Below are 15,690 nucleotides of genomic sequence, written 5' to 3'. Positions count from 1 at the left end.
AACATAAAAATTTGAGGTGGGGGCGGGTAACACAGACATTCAGTCTATAGCATTCTGCCCCTGGATCCCCCAATTCACATCCTTTTCACATACAAACCACATGCATTCCATCCCAACAGTCCCCAAAGTCTCACCTTGTTCCAGAATCAACTCTAAGGCTAAGTCCAAAGCCTCACTCAGTGTCATCTACATAAGATATGGGGGAGACTCCAGGTATGATTCATCCGTAGGCAACTCCCCTCCCCAGCTGTGAACCGGTGAAAAACACAGGTTATGTGCTTCCGAAATATAATGGTGGGACACGCTCAGGATAGACATGTCCCTTTTTTTTTTTTTTTTTTTTAATTTTTAAAGGCTTTATTTTTTAAAGTAATCTCTGCACCCAGTATGGGGCTTGAACTTACAACCCTGAGATCAAGAGTCGCACACTCTTACTGACTGAGCCAGTGAGCCAGTCAGGCGCCCCAGATAGACCTTTTCATTCTGAAAGGGAGAAACAGGAGAGAAGAAAGGATTGATGGGTCCCAAATAAGTCCCAAACGTGATGAGGCAAATTCCATTAGACTTTAAAGCTTGAGAATAATCCTCTTTCTTCTGGACCCACTGGGGTGGCAACATCACCCCCACAGCCCAACAGGGTGATGCCTAATGCCAGACTCTTTGCCAGGACCCTATCCCTGTGATGGCTCCGGGTGGCCCCATTGTTTAAAACCTAGCTGGAAGAAGCCATGACCCCCAAGCCCTTGTACTCAGGGCCTCAGTTGGAAATGATAGCCTTAATGATCACTGAATGACCTTCTGGGTCATTCTTCCATTGTCTTGAAGAGTGGCACTTAGCTTCTGTTGAGGTGGCTGACCTAGACTAATCTCCTTATCATAAAGTCACCTGGCCACACCCTTAATGTTTTCACTTTTTTGCAATATGGGTAATCTGAGAATTTTCCAAATCTTAAATTATGCTTCCTTTTTGCTTAACAGTTCCATCCTTAAGTCGTTTTTCTCTTCCTAAATTTTACTATAAGCAGTCAGAAAGAGCCAAGCTGCACCTTCAACGCTTTGCTTAGAGATCACCTCGGCCAAATAACCAATTTCATTGTTCACAAGTTCTACCTTCCACGAGACATTAGTATCTGAACACATTGAGTCAGGTTCTTTGCCACGTTATAATGAGGATCCCTTTTGTACAGTTTCCAAAACCACATTCCTCATTTCTCTTATCAGAATGGCCTTTACCGTTTATATTTTTACCAACATTTTGTTCAAAATTACTTAGTCATTATTCTCTGGCATGACTGAGGCTTTGTCTGGCTGTCCTTATTTCTTTCTGAGCCCTCATGAGAATCTCCTTTCAAGGTCCATTCATAGCACTGTAGGTGTTTTCCTAGCTGACATTTCTAAACTCTTCTGGCCTTTATCCATTACCCAGTTTCAAAGCCACTTCTTCACTTTTAGGTATTTGTTACAGAAGCACCCCACTTCTCGGTGCCAATTTCTGTTTTAATCAGTTCAGAAAATACCATAAATTGGGTGGCTTATAAAAAACAGAAATTTCTTTCTCACGGTTCTGGAGGCTGGGAAATCCAAGATCAAGGTGCTGGCAGATTCAGTGTCTGTGAAAGCCTACTTCCTGGTTCTTGGCCATCTTTTTGCTGTGTCTTCACATGGCGGAAAGGAGGAGGGAGCGCCCAGGCTTCTTTCATAAGGGCACTAATCCCACCCAGGAAGGCTCGGCCCTCATGACCTAACCACCTCAGACGCTCCACCTCTGAATACCATCACCTTGGAGGTTAGCATTTCAACATAGGAATTTTGCGGGGGACACAGACATTTAGACTATGGCAGGCCCCCACAGGGCTTAACTTTTTGTAAATGAGCTCGTCTGAGGAGTTGCAGCGTCTCATCTGAAGGATGCCTGTCTGATGTTTTGGGGCTGGGCTTCCCTGCCCACACTGCGAATTTACAAAACACCAAGGAGCAGAGGCTTTAACAACAACAGACCTTGTATGCATAATGTCCAGATGACCAGATCCAACAGTGGCCTTGACACACCCATCTCCTTGACCCTGGGAATAGTACCTAAACATGTATAAGACCAGTCAATGGTGCAGAACAGTGCAACATGCATGTAAAAGGGCTGGAGGAGAATGCCGCCTGGGGTTGTGAGCTCCCCAGGTGAGGGCAAGGTCTCCTTCATCTTGATAACTTCTCTAGGTCCAAAGCAGGATATAGCCAACGGGAAGTTCTCAGGGAAGGGTTAGTGCATGGAGGGAGGATGAATGGATGGAATGGTTCTACAAACAGTGGGATCATGGTAGGCTCTGGAAAGGGCCTATAGGAATGGCCAGGATGGGAACTTTTAAGGCCCAAATCTGGAGATAGGTTGCCCTCTGCTGGCTGCTAGGGGTGGGTGCTGGCACCCCAGAACAAAGCCATCTGCCTAGCTAGCCTCTCCTACACTAGCTGTCAAACTGGGGACAGTCGGTATTCCAGAGCAGGCCCGTCCGTGGTGGGGAGGAGGCTGGACGCACCTCCTGGGAGTGAAACCTGAGTAAAGGCAGAGGCCTGTAAGCAGAGGTGGCTGGCGTCGAAGCACCTTCTGGACAGCGTAGGATGGGGTGGCGCGGGAGAGCTCCGAGAGAAGGAAAGGGTCACCCAGAGGCGACGGTGCCTTGGGAAAAGGAGAGTCCACCAGCAGGGAGTGGGCCCTCTACCCTCGGGCGCAGCGCTGGCGCTGTGCCCGGAGACAGCAGGTGGCGCTGTGGGGTCGGGGCAATAGGCCTGCATTCCGCTTCCGCGTGGCCCACACCCCTTCCCCTTTGGCCCTGGGGACCTTAATTTCTGCCGCGAGAGGGCGCTCGCCTCCAAACCCCAGGTAATAGTCTCCGTCGGAGGATTTGCAAGCTACGGGGGCACTGCGGTATATCCAACTGTGGAATTGACCCAAGGGCAGAGGGGGAGCAAGGATATTTGTGCCTACTCAGGTATTTCTTTTCTCATATCTGTGATCTCTGAGCTATGCGTCCAGGGCGCCTTCAAGAGACCGATTTTGGTGGGAACAATGTCCTGGTTGGGGGTGTGGCCCCGATGTGGGCTCTTAGGGTGTGATGGGAAAGAGCTGCCTGTCTTGATGGGAGGCCAGCCCAGCCCCCTGAGGCCTGCCTCCAGGAAGTGCCCTTGCAATCTGTTTGGGTCACCTGAGGGCCTGAGGATGCAGAAAGACCTGAAGGAGCCATGGGACAAGGGTGCAGGGAAGGGGTGGGGGGGGGGGGGGGTGGTTAGAGCTGCTGGTGGGTTTTGGGAGTAATCCCTGAATCAAGGGCACAGAAATCCTCTAGAAGAGGGCAGAATCCCAGTGAGGCCATGTCTTCCAGAACTAGATCAAGAAAGGGAGGTGGTCAAGATCAAAAGAGAACCCTCAGATCGTCTAGCGGATGATTCTCACTCCTCCGGTTGCTCTCCCCTCCCCTAACCCCCTGGCCATGCTCCCCCCCTTCCCCACAAACAAGAGAATCATTGGGGGAGGCTTTTAAATGGATTCCCAGCCCCACCCTAGAGATTCTGATTCAGCCGGCCTGGGTGGGGCCTGAGAATCTGTATTTGGAATCTGTATTTGGTTAACCTCTCAGGTGAGGCCCCTGCCCCACCTGACAGCTGAAGCTGCCTCTGAATAGTTGTCATGATTGGAGAGGACTTCCCAAAGCTGCCTATTTCTGTCCCCCAGAGTCATCTAGAGCAGATCTAATTCCTCTCCAGTGTGACCGTGCTTCAGAGATTTCAAAACAGTGGCCCCACCTGCCTGAGTCTGTGCATCTCCGGGACAAAAATGCTCTGGCCTTTCTGAGGTTCCTGATCGAGGTACAAGGGAGCCCCAGTGAGGCTATCTCAGCAGATGAGAAAGGAAAACCTGGAGGCACCTGGGTGGCTCAGTTGGTTAGGCCACCAACTTTGGCTCAGGTCATGATCTCACTGTTTGTGAGTTCAAGCCCCACATCGGGCTCTGTGCTGACAGCTCAGAGCCTGGAGCCTGCTTCAGATTCTGTGTCTCTCCCTCTCTCTGCCCCTCCCCTGCTCCCATTCTGTCTGTCTCTCTCTCTCAAAAATAAATAAACATTAAAAAAAATTTAAAAAAGAAAGAAAGAAAGAAAAACCCAGCCAGGGGTTGGGGGCTGTCCAGGGGCCAGAGAAGCAGACTGGGGACTTGCTGTAGGTCTGGGGGCCAAAGCCGAAGCAACTCCCTCTGAGAGAGACCCTTACCCTACCCGGGGCCTGGCTCCATCCAATCTAGACCGCCTCTTTTGGACACTTTAGAGGTATCATTCATTCATCTCGCTCATTTACTATGTGCCATAGCCTATTTGGAGACCTTAAACGTATTAATTCATTTAATCCTCACAATAAGCCTATGAAGTAGGTGCCATCATTATATCCACTTATGAATGATCTAACTGAGGCCAGGAACCAAAGAACAATTGAGGAACTGGGCTCAAGGTCAAATGGCAGAGCAGGATATAGACACAAGCAGCTGGGTCCCATCCCCTGCTCCTCCTTCTTTTAGAAGAAACTGCATGTGCCAGGAGGTATGAGATGTGGTGTTAGAACAGAGTTAGGACCATAGCAATAGCTCACATGTACCGAGCACGTACTATGTGCTGGCAGTGGTCTTAATGTTGTCTTAGTTGATTCCTACGTCAGCACTATGAAGGAGTTATATAATCCCTTTATCATAGAAGAGGAAACTGAGATTCAGTGAATTTTTAAGCGACTTGCACAAAATCACTGGCAAGCGCTGGAGCCAAGATTGGAACCAGCTGTGTCACTTGGAGCCGCCCTCCTCCCCTCTGGGTGTCAGCCTCTCACTCTGTGAAATGAAGATGTTGGCCTGAATTAATTCTAGTGAAGTGCCTCCAGGCTTTAAGGTGCACGCGAATCTCCTGAGGATCTTGTTCAAATGCAGATTATAATTCAGTAGTTTGGGGTGGGGCCTGAGATTCTGTCACAAGCTCCCAGGGGAAGGTGGTGTTGCTGCTGATCCCGGGACCACACTCGAGCTGCCAGGTTCTAGGGGACCCACCCAGCTCTGATGTTCCAAGTTTATGGGCCTAGGAAGACTCGCCCCAAAGGCCATGGAAATTCAGGAAGTAGATTACGATAAATAAAGCCCTTAGTGGGCATTTTTCATGCCCAGACAAGCCCTTGGTGACTTTTCTGAAGCATCTGCCCTGAACCTTTTACAGTTCCACTCTGTTGACCTCAACCTGATTCCTCCAGAGGGTTCAAGGGCTTGGTGCTGGGCCGGGGCGGGGCGTTGATTCTCTCTAATCAAGGAGTGAAGGGAAGTCCCTGGACACCTTGCCTCATGGCCCTGCCTCCTGAGGACACCAGCGGGTCCATGGTGGCCACACTGCTCTTGACAGACACTCCCCATCTTCTGGGCACATGATAGGGTTACACTTATCCTCTTCTGAAGTTATATGTAGCCGTGTGGCTTGCTCTGGCCCCTAACTTAAGGTGAGAAGTAATTTGTGTCACCCGTGGGCAGAACTCTTTAGGACTCACTGTGGATGCCATTCTTTCTTTCCCTTTTCCCTGTCCCTTTTCCATCTCTTGTATTTATTATGTGCCGTAGCTTATTTGAAGACCTTACATGTATTAATTCACTTAATCCTTACAGTAACCCTGAGACATAGGTGCTAGCATTACGCCCATTTACAAATGATCAAATGTATCAAGATAGAGCCTCTGTCGATCTGGATCTGTGAGTGCCACAGTGAGCAGAGCCTCCCCTGAATTGGGGGAGGCTTTTATTGATTTAATTTTGTTTTATTATTATTATTATTAATGCTTATTTATTTTTGAGACAGAGAGAGAGAGCGTGAGCACGAGTTGGGGAGGGGCAGAGAGAAAGGGAGACACAGACTCAGAAGCAGTCTCCAGGCTCTGAGCTGTCAGCACAGAGTCTGACGTGGGGCTCGAACCCATGAACAGCAAGATCATGATCTGAGCTGAAGTTGGACACTCAACCGACTAAGCCACCCAGGCACCCCTATTTTTTTAATAAAAAAAAGGTTTTTTAATGTTTATTTTAGAGAGAGAGACAGAGCATGAGTGGGGGAGGGGCAGGGAGAAAGGGAGACACAGAATCTAAAGCAGGCTCCAGGCTCCAAGCTGTCAGCACAGAGCCCGATGTGGGACTCGAACTCAGGAACCGTGAGATCATGACATGAGCTGAAGTTGGAAGCTGAACTGACTGAGCCACCCAGGAATCCCTAGGGGGAAGCTTTTAAAATAGATTCCCAGCCCCATCCTAGAGATTCTGATTCAGCCGGACTGGGTGGGGCCTGAGAATGTGTGTTTGGAATCTGTACTGGGGATTTGGGGGGAATTTGTTAGTGACCCATAGCCTAGCCCATCCTGACTGATATGCATACTCCTATCAGCTATGACATGGGGATAACACCTTCGGTAGACTGTATCCAGTACTGGGGGTCCGTATGTCTACAAAGTCAAGGTTGTGGCCTGTCAAAGAACTAATGCTTACCTCTTCAATAGGAGGGAAATCCTCTTCCTGAAGGTGGGAGGGGCTTCCCTAAGGATGTGAGCTCCACCTCCCCCTGTTTTACCAGTCCCCATTAAAAAGAGAAGTGTGATCCACTGATTCACCATTGTGTCCCTAGTGCCTAGCCCAGAGTGTGGCTTGTAAAACACTGAATTCACATCTGATAGGACTTACTGTGATGTTCCTTTCCATGAATCTCCCAGTAGATTATGTTCAAGAACATACCAGGAACTTCCCTCCCTTCCCTCAGCCCCTCTACACCCCTCTGCCCTGAGCCATTGGTTAACTTCTTGACCCCAGTCCCAGGCTGGACACCTCACTGCCTTCTCTGCCTGATCTTGATAATGGCACTACATAGGAACTTCTCAATGATCCAAGTAATACTCATGGAAATTCATAATCACTCACTATGAAACATTTGAAAATCAAGGGCAAGCAGGAAAAAAAAAAGCCAGTATCTATAATCCCCTCTCACAGAAGGAACTATTGTTGACCCTGTGATATTACCTTTCCCTCCATCCTTTTCTCTTCTATGAGTTCCCCCAACCCCCCACATCCGTGGCATAATTTTAGTGAGATCCCATGAATGGTTGCTCTTTAGGAGGAGAGAGAAGAGCCACCCACAAATGCAGAAAATGTCAGGGCTGGCAGGGGACTTATGAATTGTCCAACCAACCTCTGCCATTACTGATGACGACACCGTTTTAAAATAACCTGGGTGATGGGGTGCCTGGGTGGCGCAGTCGGTTAAGCGTCCGACTTCAGCCAGGTCACGATCTCGCGGTCCGGGAGTTCGAGCCCTGCGTCAGGCTCTGGGCTGATGGCTCAGAGCCTGGAGCCTGTTTCCGATTCTGTGTCTCCCTCTCTCTCTGCCCCTCCCCCGTTCATGCTCTGTCTCTCTCTGTCCCAAAAATAAATAAACGTTGAAAAAAAAATTTTTTTTAAATAATAATAAAAAAAAAATAACCTGGGTGCAAATGTGTGTGAAGTCAAGACAAATGTCTGGCACAACCTCTGCCAAGCTCAGTGACCGTTGTCTCTGGGGTTGGGGGCACAGGAAGGGCGATGAAAAGATACTGTGCATATTTTGAATTTTTTTTGCTACAAAAATGCATTCAAATATTAATTGCACTTGAAGCACATTATTCTTATTAAAAGAACAGGAAACGAAAGCCATGAAATAGAAAGCAATTGATGTGTACAGTTTTGCCCAGCTCTTGCTGGCAGGTCTCGACCACTATATCCCTGGGCATCAGCCAGTCTTCTGCTGTCCTTGCTCTTCAGCCCATTGTTCCCAAGGACAAGGGTCACTCCAGGGCAGCCCCTTCGCTCCGACAACACGGGCACCCAGATGCCGGAACGACGTGGGAAAAGGGAAGATTTTGCAGGCCCCAACCTGAAGCCCAGGCCCACAAGTCCAATCTCTGCCAGACCCAAGATGGGATCAAATGCCTTCAAGTCCAGACTCGGCCCCATCCGAGAGGGGGTTACTGGCCGCTCTCAAGACGAAAGGGATCCCTGGTGAATCAGGAAAGTTATTGGGCTGGAAAGTGGTTAAAGGGCTGAGCGTGGGAGGGGATTTCCACCGAGAGAGCCAGGCCCAGGAGCAAGCCTGGGCGGGTCGGCTGCAGGGTTGCTACCCACTTGATGTCTGTTGCAATGGTGCCCATAAAACCCAAATCGTTAGACTCGAAGCCTTGATCAGTTTTTTCTTCTGTTTCCCTTTAGAGAAACGGGGAGATCCGAGGAAACCCCAAAGCTCTAGAACAAAGGACTCTACATCAAAGGGGTGCAGGCAGGTCAGGATAAGTCTGGGGGAGAGGTCAGCTGGGGGAGGTGGGTCTCCCAGGGAGAGGAGGGCGGGGAGGGACCTGCGGACTGGAGGGTGTGTGCAGAAACCAGAGGGAAGAGGGGAGGGAGGAGCAGGGCTGCGGGCAAACCCATTTTCCTGTGTCATCTAAGTGATCAGGAGCTGCCTGACCAGCTGCATCTGTGAATGTGGAGGTTGAGAGGAAGTAGCAATGCTCTTTTTGTCTTACCTAAAGGGAAGACAACCAGTATAGATGTTTCATAGTTAGTTCCATGTACACTAACCAGGATTTCTTGCAAATCTGACACAAGCTAGACAAGATGCGCAAGGAAACTGAGATGGACTTGTCCAAGGTGTCACAGAGCTGGGGCTATCACACAGGTGCCCTGACTCCTGACTGAGTGCTCCTTCCTCTGCACGTGACATTCCCACACTTTCATATGCATCAGAATCATGCGGAAGGCTCATTAAAACACAGATTGCTGGGCCCCAAACCCAGAATTTCTGGTAGGTCTGGAGTCGAGCCTAGAATCTATATTTCTAGCGAGTTCGCAGGTGATGCTGATGCTGCTACCGCACTTTGAGAACCACTGCTCTAGACCCTGGATGTTCAAAGGAACTAGCAGCGTCAGTGTTACATAGAAGCTTCTAGAAATGCAAAATCGCAGATCCCATCCCGGACCTGCTGAATCAGAATCAGCATTTGTAAGAGCCCCAGGTGATCTGTTTGCACATTAGAGTCTGAGAAGTACTTGTCTACACCGCACCACCTCTTCCTTACCAGGGGTCAAACCCAGGTAGCCTAGATGAGCCTTCCATTTCCAGTGACTAGGGGACAATGAGGCAGGTGCCTAGGGGCCTGTGGGGACACCTGCCTGTTTCTGTGTTTTCCAGGGTAGGGAAAGGGCAAGTGAAGCGCAGATATAGGAGAGACTGAGCCCCACGGCTCAGCCCCCCTGGCTGCTCTGCTGTGGTGTACATGGCCCACTCCAGAAGGCCCCGCTGACCCTGGAGAAAACTTGTGGCCAGTGACTACCATTTACATCTCCAAACTGACCCTTGCTTTCAAGCCAGCCCTGTGTTTTTGTTTTATTTTTAAAATATGTGCAATACATGTGTGCGTGTGACATCCAAACCATATACAAGCACAGCTTTGGAGATATTGTGGGCTGGGCTCCAGACCACTGCAATAAAGCATATGTTGCAATAAAGCGAATCAAATGAATTTTTTGATGTCCCGGTGCACATAAAAGTTGTGTTTAGGGGCGCCTGGGTGGCTCAGATGGTTGGGTGTCCGACTTCGGCTCAGGTCATGACCTTGCGGTTCGTGGGTTCGAGCCCCGCGTCGGGCTCTGTACTGACAGCTCAGGGCCTGGAGGCTGCTTCGGATTCTGTGTCTCCCTCTCTCTCTCTCCCCCTCCCCCTTATGTCTGTCTGTCTGTCTGTCTCTCTCTCTCTCTCAAAAGTAAATAAACATTAAAACAATTTTTTAAATGTTGTGTTTACACTGTACTATATGTAGTCCATTAAGTGTGCAACAGCATTATGTCCAAAAAGATGCTGTACAGACACCTCAATTCAAAAACATTTTAATGCTAAAACACACTATCATCTGAGCTTTCATTGAGCTGTAATCACTGATCACAGATCAGCATAACAAATACAATAATAACGGAAAAGTTTGAACTATTGCGAGAATTACCAAAAGGTGACACAGAGACACAAAGTGAGGAAATGCTGTCAGGAAAATGGTGCAAATAAATTTGCTCGATGCAGGTTGCTACCAACCTTCAACTGGTAAAAAGCACAATATCTGTGAAGTGCAATAAAACAGAGAATGCCTGTAGGAACATGCTTATAAAGTAACAAGAGTATTCATGCTGTTGATCCACATCCTGGAGATTCCATAGGCAACATATTGGTGCGAATCCTTCCAGATAAAACCTGTACCACAGAGAGACACAAACTTTTTGTTCATTTGGGATCGTATTCTACACCTTCTGACGCTCACTGTACTGAAATGTTTTCCCTGCAAAACAACATATTTTAGATATCTCTCTCTGTTAAGAGCTATAGATCTGTTTCATTATTGTTAACTGCTCCACTGTGTATGAACATCTGTGTATTGTGCATTTAACTGGATTTTTAAGAGAAGCAAAACATTGGGGTGCCTGGGTGGCTCAGTCGGTTAAGCATCTGACTCCTGATCTCAGTTCAGGTCTTGGTCGGAGGGTCATGAGTTCAAGCCCTGCTGGGCATGAAGCCTGCTTTTAAAAGAGAGAGATTGGGGCACCTGGGTGGCTCAGTCGGTTGAACGTCTGACTTTGGCTCAGGTCATGATCTCGCGGTCTGTGAGTTCGAGCCCCAGCTCGGAGCCTGGGGCCTGCTTCGGATTCTGTGTCTCCTTCTCTCTCTGCCCCTCCCCCGCTCACACTCTGTCTCTCTGTCAAAAATAAATAAACATTAAAAAAAAGGGAGAGAGAGAAGCAAAACATGTATATAGTAAGAAAATAATAAATAAATAAAATCAAGCTGTACAGAATGATGACCAATGAAAAAGTAAAAGTCTTTATCTTTGCTCCTTGTCTTTTCCCAGAGGAACTACGGTTAACCATTTATTTTTGTTTGTTTAAATAACAGACTTGGGTTTTAGACCAGGTTTACATTTACAGAAAAATTGATCAGATAGTACTGAATTCCTACGTATCTCTCCTTGCCCCCATAGTTTTCCCTGTTACTGACATCTTGCATTAGTGTGGTACATTTATTATAGCGAAGGAACTCATGTTAGTATATTTGCTACAACTAAAGTTCATAGTTTACATTAAGTTTACTCTTGGTGTTACACAGTTTTATGGGCTTAGACAAATGCATAATGTCGTGTAGCCACCATTACAATGTCATCCAGAACAGTCTCTCCCTGAACATTCCCTACGACCATCCAGTGGTTATCATAATTCTTTTTTGAATGTTTATTTATTCATTTTGAGAGAGAGGAGAGGGGCAGAGAGAGAGGAGAGAGAGAATTCCAGGCTGGCTCCTCCCTGTGAGCACAGAGCCTGACAAAGGGCGTGATCTCATGAACCCGTGGAGACCATGTCTTGAGCAGAAATCAAGAGTTGGACGCTCAACCGACTGAGCCATCCAGGCACCCCTTACCATAATTCTTTTAAATAATGTACTTAGACCTCTCTCTGTTAGTTCATTAACACTAGATAGCAGTTATTGACTCCTTGTAATGAAAGAAAAGGAAACTACTACAGTCTCCTTTCTCCAGCTCCCAATTTTTGTCAGTTCCATTACCATTTCGTTCACTCACTCAACAATGATTTACTGAGGCCCTACTGTGTACTGGGCAACATTCTAGGTGCTAGAGCCACAAGGAATGAAGAAAACAGGATAAAATTCCCTGCTAGCACAGAACTTACATTCTAGTAGAGGGGATAGATAACAAATAAGAAAAACATTAAGAATGTTAGATGGTGGTATGTGCTATAGAGAGAAAACCAGCAGGAGAGGGGCCTTACTCAGAGATGAAAGGCTCTGGTAGATTGCAGGAAAAGGAGTGACATGATCTTACTTCCGTTTTACAAGTTTTACGGTGTTTTTTTTAACTTTGTTTTTTAAGTCCCTTTTTTAAAAGTTTATTTATTTATTTTGAGAGACAGAGAGAGAGAGAGAGAGAGAGAGAGGGAGAGAGAGGGAGTGAGCAGGGGAGGGGCAGGGGAGAGAGAGAGAGGAGAGAGAATGCCAAGCAGGCTCTGCACTGTCAGTGCAGAACCGGATGCTGGGCTCGAAATTCCAAACCGTGAGATCATGACCTGAGCTGAAACTGAGAGTCGGACACTTAACTGACTGAGCCACCCAGGCGCCCCAATTTTTATAGTGTTAATAGAAATTCTGTTTTGTAAGTAGAATGATCTTTGATGCTTTTTCTATAGATTGAGTGGAACAATTGATGACCACTAAACAGAATTTATAAGATTAAGTAAATATTGTAGAAAACAAGAATTTATGTTACTTTTTATGTCCCTCTGGGTCCCATTCTGGCCTCTGTCCCACCTTATTCCCATCTGCCATTCCATCCTGTCCTGGGTCGCCACCAAGTGGATCCAGGGCTCCTTCCTCCCCACCAGGGATGGCTCAGACCTAGCTGGAGCATTTCTAGCACACTATTCCCTGGGGCCATTTTGTAGTCTAGCCCGTTCCAGCTGGACTCAGACTGCCTGACAGTGCAGATCAGCTTTCCTTTGGGCTGGGCAGAGGGCGGAGCCAGCTTTGGGCTGCAACCAGGGACATTCTGTCCAGCAGTCCCGTGTAGGGTAAACAAGCCCATAAGAATTGAGTGAGCATCTCCGGGGCCTAGCACTGCCCCCAACTGAGTGCCCCAGGAAGGCTAAGTTAGAGGTCCAGTTCCCAGGGGCAGCATAGGGATACTCTGGCAGGAGGGGAGCACCAACACGAGCCTCCCCAGCCCAGCCCTGCTCCCCTGGCTCTAGAATGCTTATTGATCCTCCTGACGCACCAAGTTGGGTTACTTGGGCCCAAGCATCTCTCAAATGGGGCTACCAGGCAGAATGCCAATTCTGGGGAAGGATTTAGAATGAGTCACCTCCTCTCTTCCCAAGAGGTCATGAGATCGGAGGATAGGACTCCCAGTAAGACCTACACAGGACACCGAGGAGAGGTGGCGTCGGGAACTGGTTGTTTACTTGGTAAAGACCTTTCCAGCAATAGAGTATGCCATACTGAATTTCCGCCTCTGGCTTCCTCTTTACCCACTCACTCTTGCTATCCAATGTTCCTGTCTTTTTTTGCCCTTTCTCCTATGTCCAAACACTTGGTACCACTCCACCTAGCACACCAAAGAGGAAAGTGTGGGTGGCTGGGTCATGTGTAAAAAAGGACTCCGGGTACTCAGATGATTATACAGAGGCAGGGTGGTGTCATCACAAGACCCTGGGTCCTCTTAGCTACCATGTGTTATCTTCCCAGCTTTGTCATCTACAGAGCTGGGTGACCTACTGTAGGTTGCCTGACCTCTCTGAGCTCACTTTTCTCATCAGGAAAACGAGCACAATAATAATAACAATACCAATTTATCAAGAGAATAAAAAACACGAGGAGCCCCTATAACGTTTAGAAGTGCATACCTTTATGAATTAACCTGAAACTGGAGAATGAATCAGTGAGTTCCAGGCTCAGGGTAGGGAGAGGAGGAAGCGATAGAGACAAAACGGAGCAAGGAGCAGGTTAGCAGCCTGGTCTAGAGCCTTGTTTCCTCCAAGATAGAGCTTTGGATCATGGTGGGACTATGCCAGATTGGTGGACTCGGGAGATTCTTATGGAGCAGGTGTGTGTGGGGGGGTGTGGGCTGGCGAGAGAAGCCATGTGAGGGCATGGCTGGCAGACAGACTGAGACTTTGGGGGTCCCTAAGACAGGACTGTGGGTAGTTTCGAGCTTTCTCTGTTGCTGCCCTCTGTGTCTCAAGAGACACCTATCTTGGCTGCTTCTCTTTCCTCGTGATGCTGGCCACTTCCTCTCCCCGGGGTGGGGGCGGGGTGGGGGTACCCTGCAGGTTAGGGAGTTAGCTGTCCTGGGGCGTGGGTGCTCCTGCAGCACATGGGGCTGTAGAGCTGTGGTGGGACGCTGACAGCTGCCTTCCTCCACCTCCTGACTTGGGGCACCCCTCCCCTCTACACTGGACCCTCTTTGTGCCCATCAAGCTCCACATCAATGGGCAGGAGGATGGAAACAGGGTGTGGGTACAAAGAGGTCTTATTACTGTCATTACTACATATTATTCCCATAATACTCTATTATTAACAGGTCAATGAATAGGCCCTTATGAAACTGTGGGCCTGGAGGAGCTGACCAAGACCAGGCAGAATTAGGACCTAGAGGCCCCATCTTCCTGTGCCTGGCCTACTCTCCCCGTCCTCATCTTCCTCTGAAGGCAAGAGAAGTGGGGGGAGGGGGGGAATAACATTTTACTGGGACTCAGAGTTGCCAGGCCCGGATTTGGGGCTTTCACAAATGTTATCTAACTTATTCATCAGAGCTTCATGAACTAAGAATGAATAAATCTTTCCATTTGACAAATGAGGAAATTTTAGGAGGCTAATGGAGCTGCCCAAGGTGGGCGGGGACACAGCAGTCAAGGAGGAAGGGTTGAGGTCTGAACCCAACACTGCAGGGCTTTCAACTCAGCGCAAAGCCCTTAAGGCCAAAAAGGGAGGGAAGCCTTCTCCCTCCCCATCCCCCTTCAGCGAGGAATCCTGGGGAAGCTCGCTCTCTTAGGGTGGCAGAGAGAGGCTGCTGGAATCCGCGGAGGGTCTGCAACAAACAGGCTAGCAGCTAACTCCAGGCATGGTCGGTCCACGTGGGCTGAGCGACGGGTGTCTCCAAGTGTGTGCCACGAAGAACACTGCAGGAAGTGACCTCTCCAGATCACGATGGGGTCCCCTCTCCGCTACCACAGAGAGGCTGAGAGACCTCAGGTTTTCTCTCTGCTCAGTTCGCCCTGGCTTTTCTCTACCCTTCTCCCCGAGCTGGAGATGTGAGCTGGAGATGTGCGTAAGAGTAGGAGGGGTGGGTCGCCCACGCAGAGACAGCGGGGCAGCAGAAGGGGAGGGAACCCAACAGAGGCTTGATCCCTAGCCCCCACCCCCCACCCCAAGATCGTCCTCGTGCCAAAGGGGAGCTGGCCAAACTAGGAGAAGGGGCTCAGGCTGGGGGGGCCAGGGCTCCCGCGGCCTGGGAAACGTCCAGCAGATGTCTGACGCCCACTATGCAAGTCCCAACGGGTGCACTGCGCGACCACAGAGCTACCCCCTCTCACCAGCAGCGACCCTCTCAAGTAGGAGCCGCTCCCTACCCCCGCCCCTCCACGATCCCCCGCGTCCGAGGCCTGGAGGAGTTGTGGTTCCAAGAAGCGGCACACGGCAGGCCACGAGGTTACGGCTGCTGGGTAAGCAGCCCCCCTGTCGGTACCAGCCGTCCCCGCCCGGCGCCCAGCGCCTCCAGTGAGTGCCCGAGCCCCCGCCGCGGCCCCGCCCCCCGGAGCCCTGCCCCGCCGGGTGCGCGGCGCGGAGGGGGAGGGCCCGCCGGGGCAGGAATGCGCGGCGGGCGGCGCAGGAGGCGAGTAGAGGAACATGTAAGGGCACATCCCTCGAGCTGCCGCCCAGCGCGCAGGCAGAGCCCAGCGGAGCGAGCGGGCGAGCGTGGTGCCAGTGCGCAGCCGGGCTCTCGGACCGGGAAGCCGCCGGGGCACCGGGCAGTGGCCGGGCGGGGCAGCTCGCGCGGGGCGGCGGAGGGGCCGGA

This window comes from Prionailurus viverrinus, chromosome F1 (genome assembly GCF_022837055.1).
Source record: "Prionailurus viverrinus isolate Anna chromosome F1, UM_Priviv_1.0, whole genome shotgun sequence".
Lineage (NCBI taxonomy): Eukaryota > Metazoa > Chordata > Mammalia > Carnivora > Felidae > Prionailurus > Prionailurus viverrinus.
The sequence above is the reverse complement of the archived record's forward strand: the minus strand, read 5'-3'. Positions refer to the sequence as shown.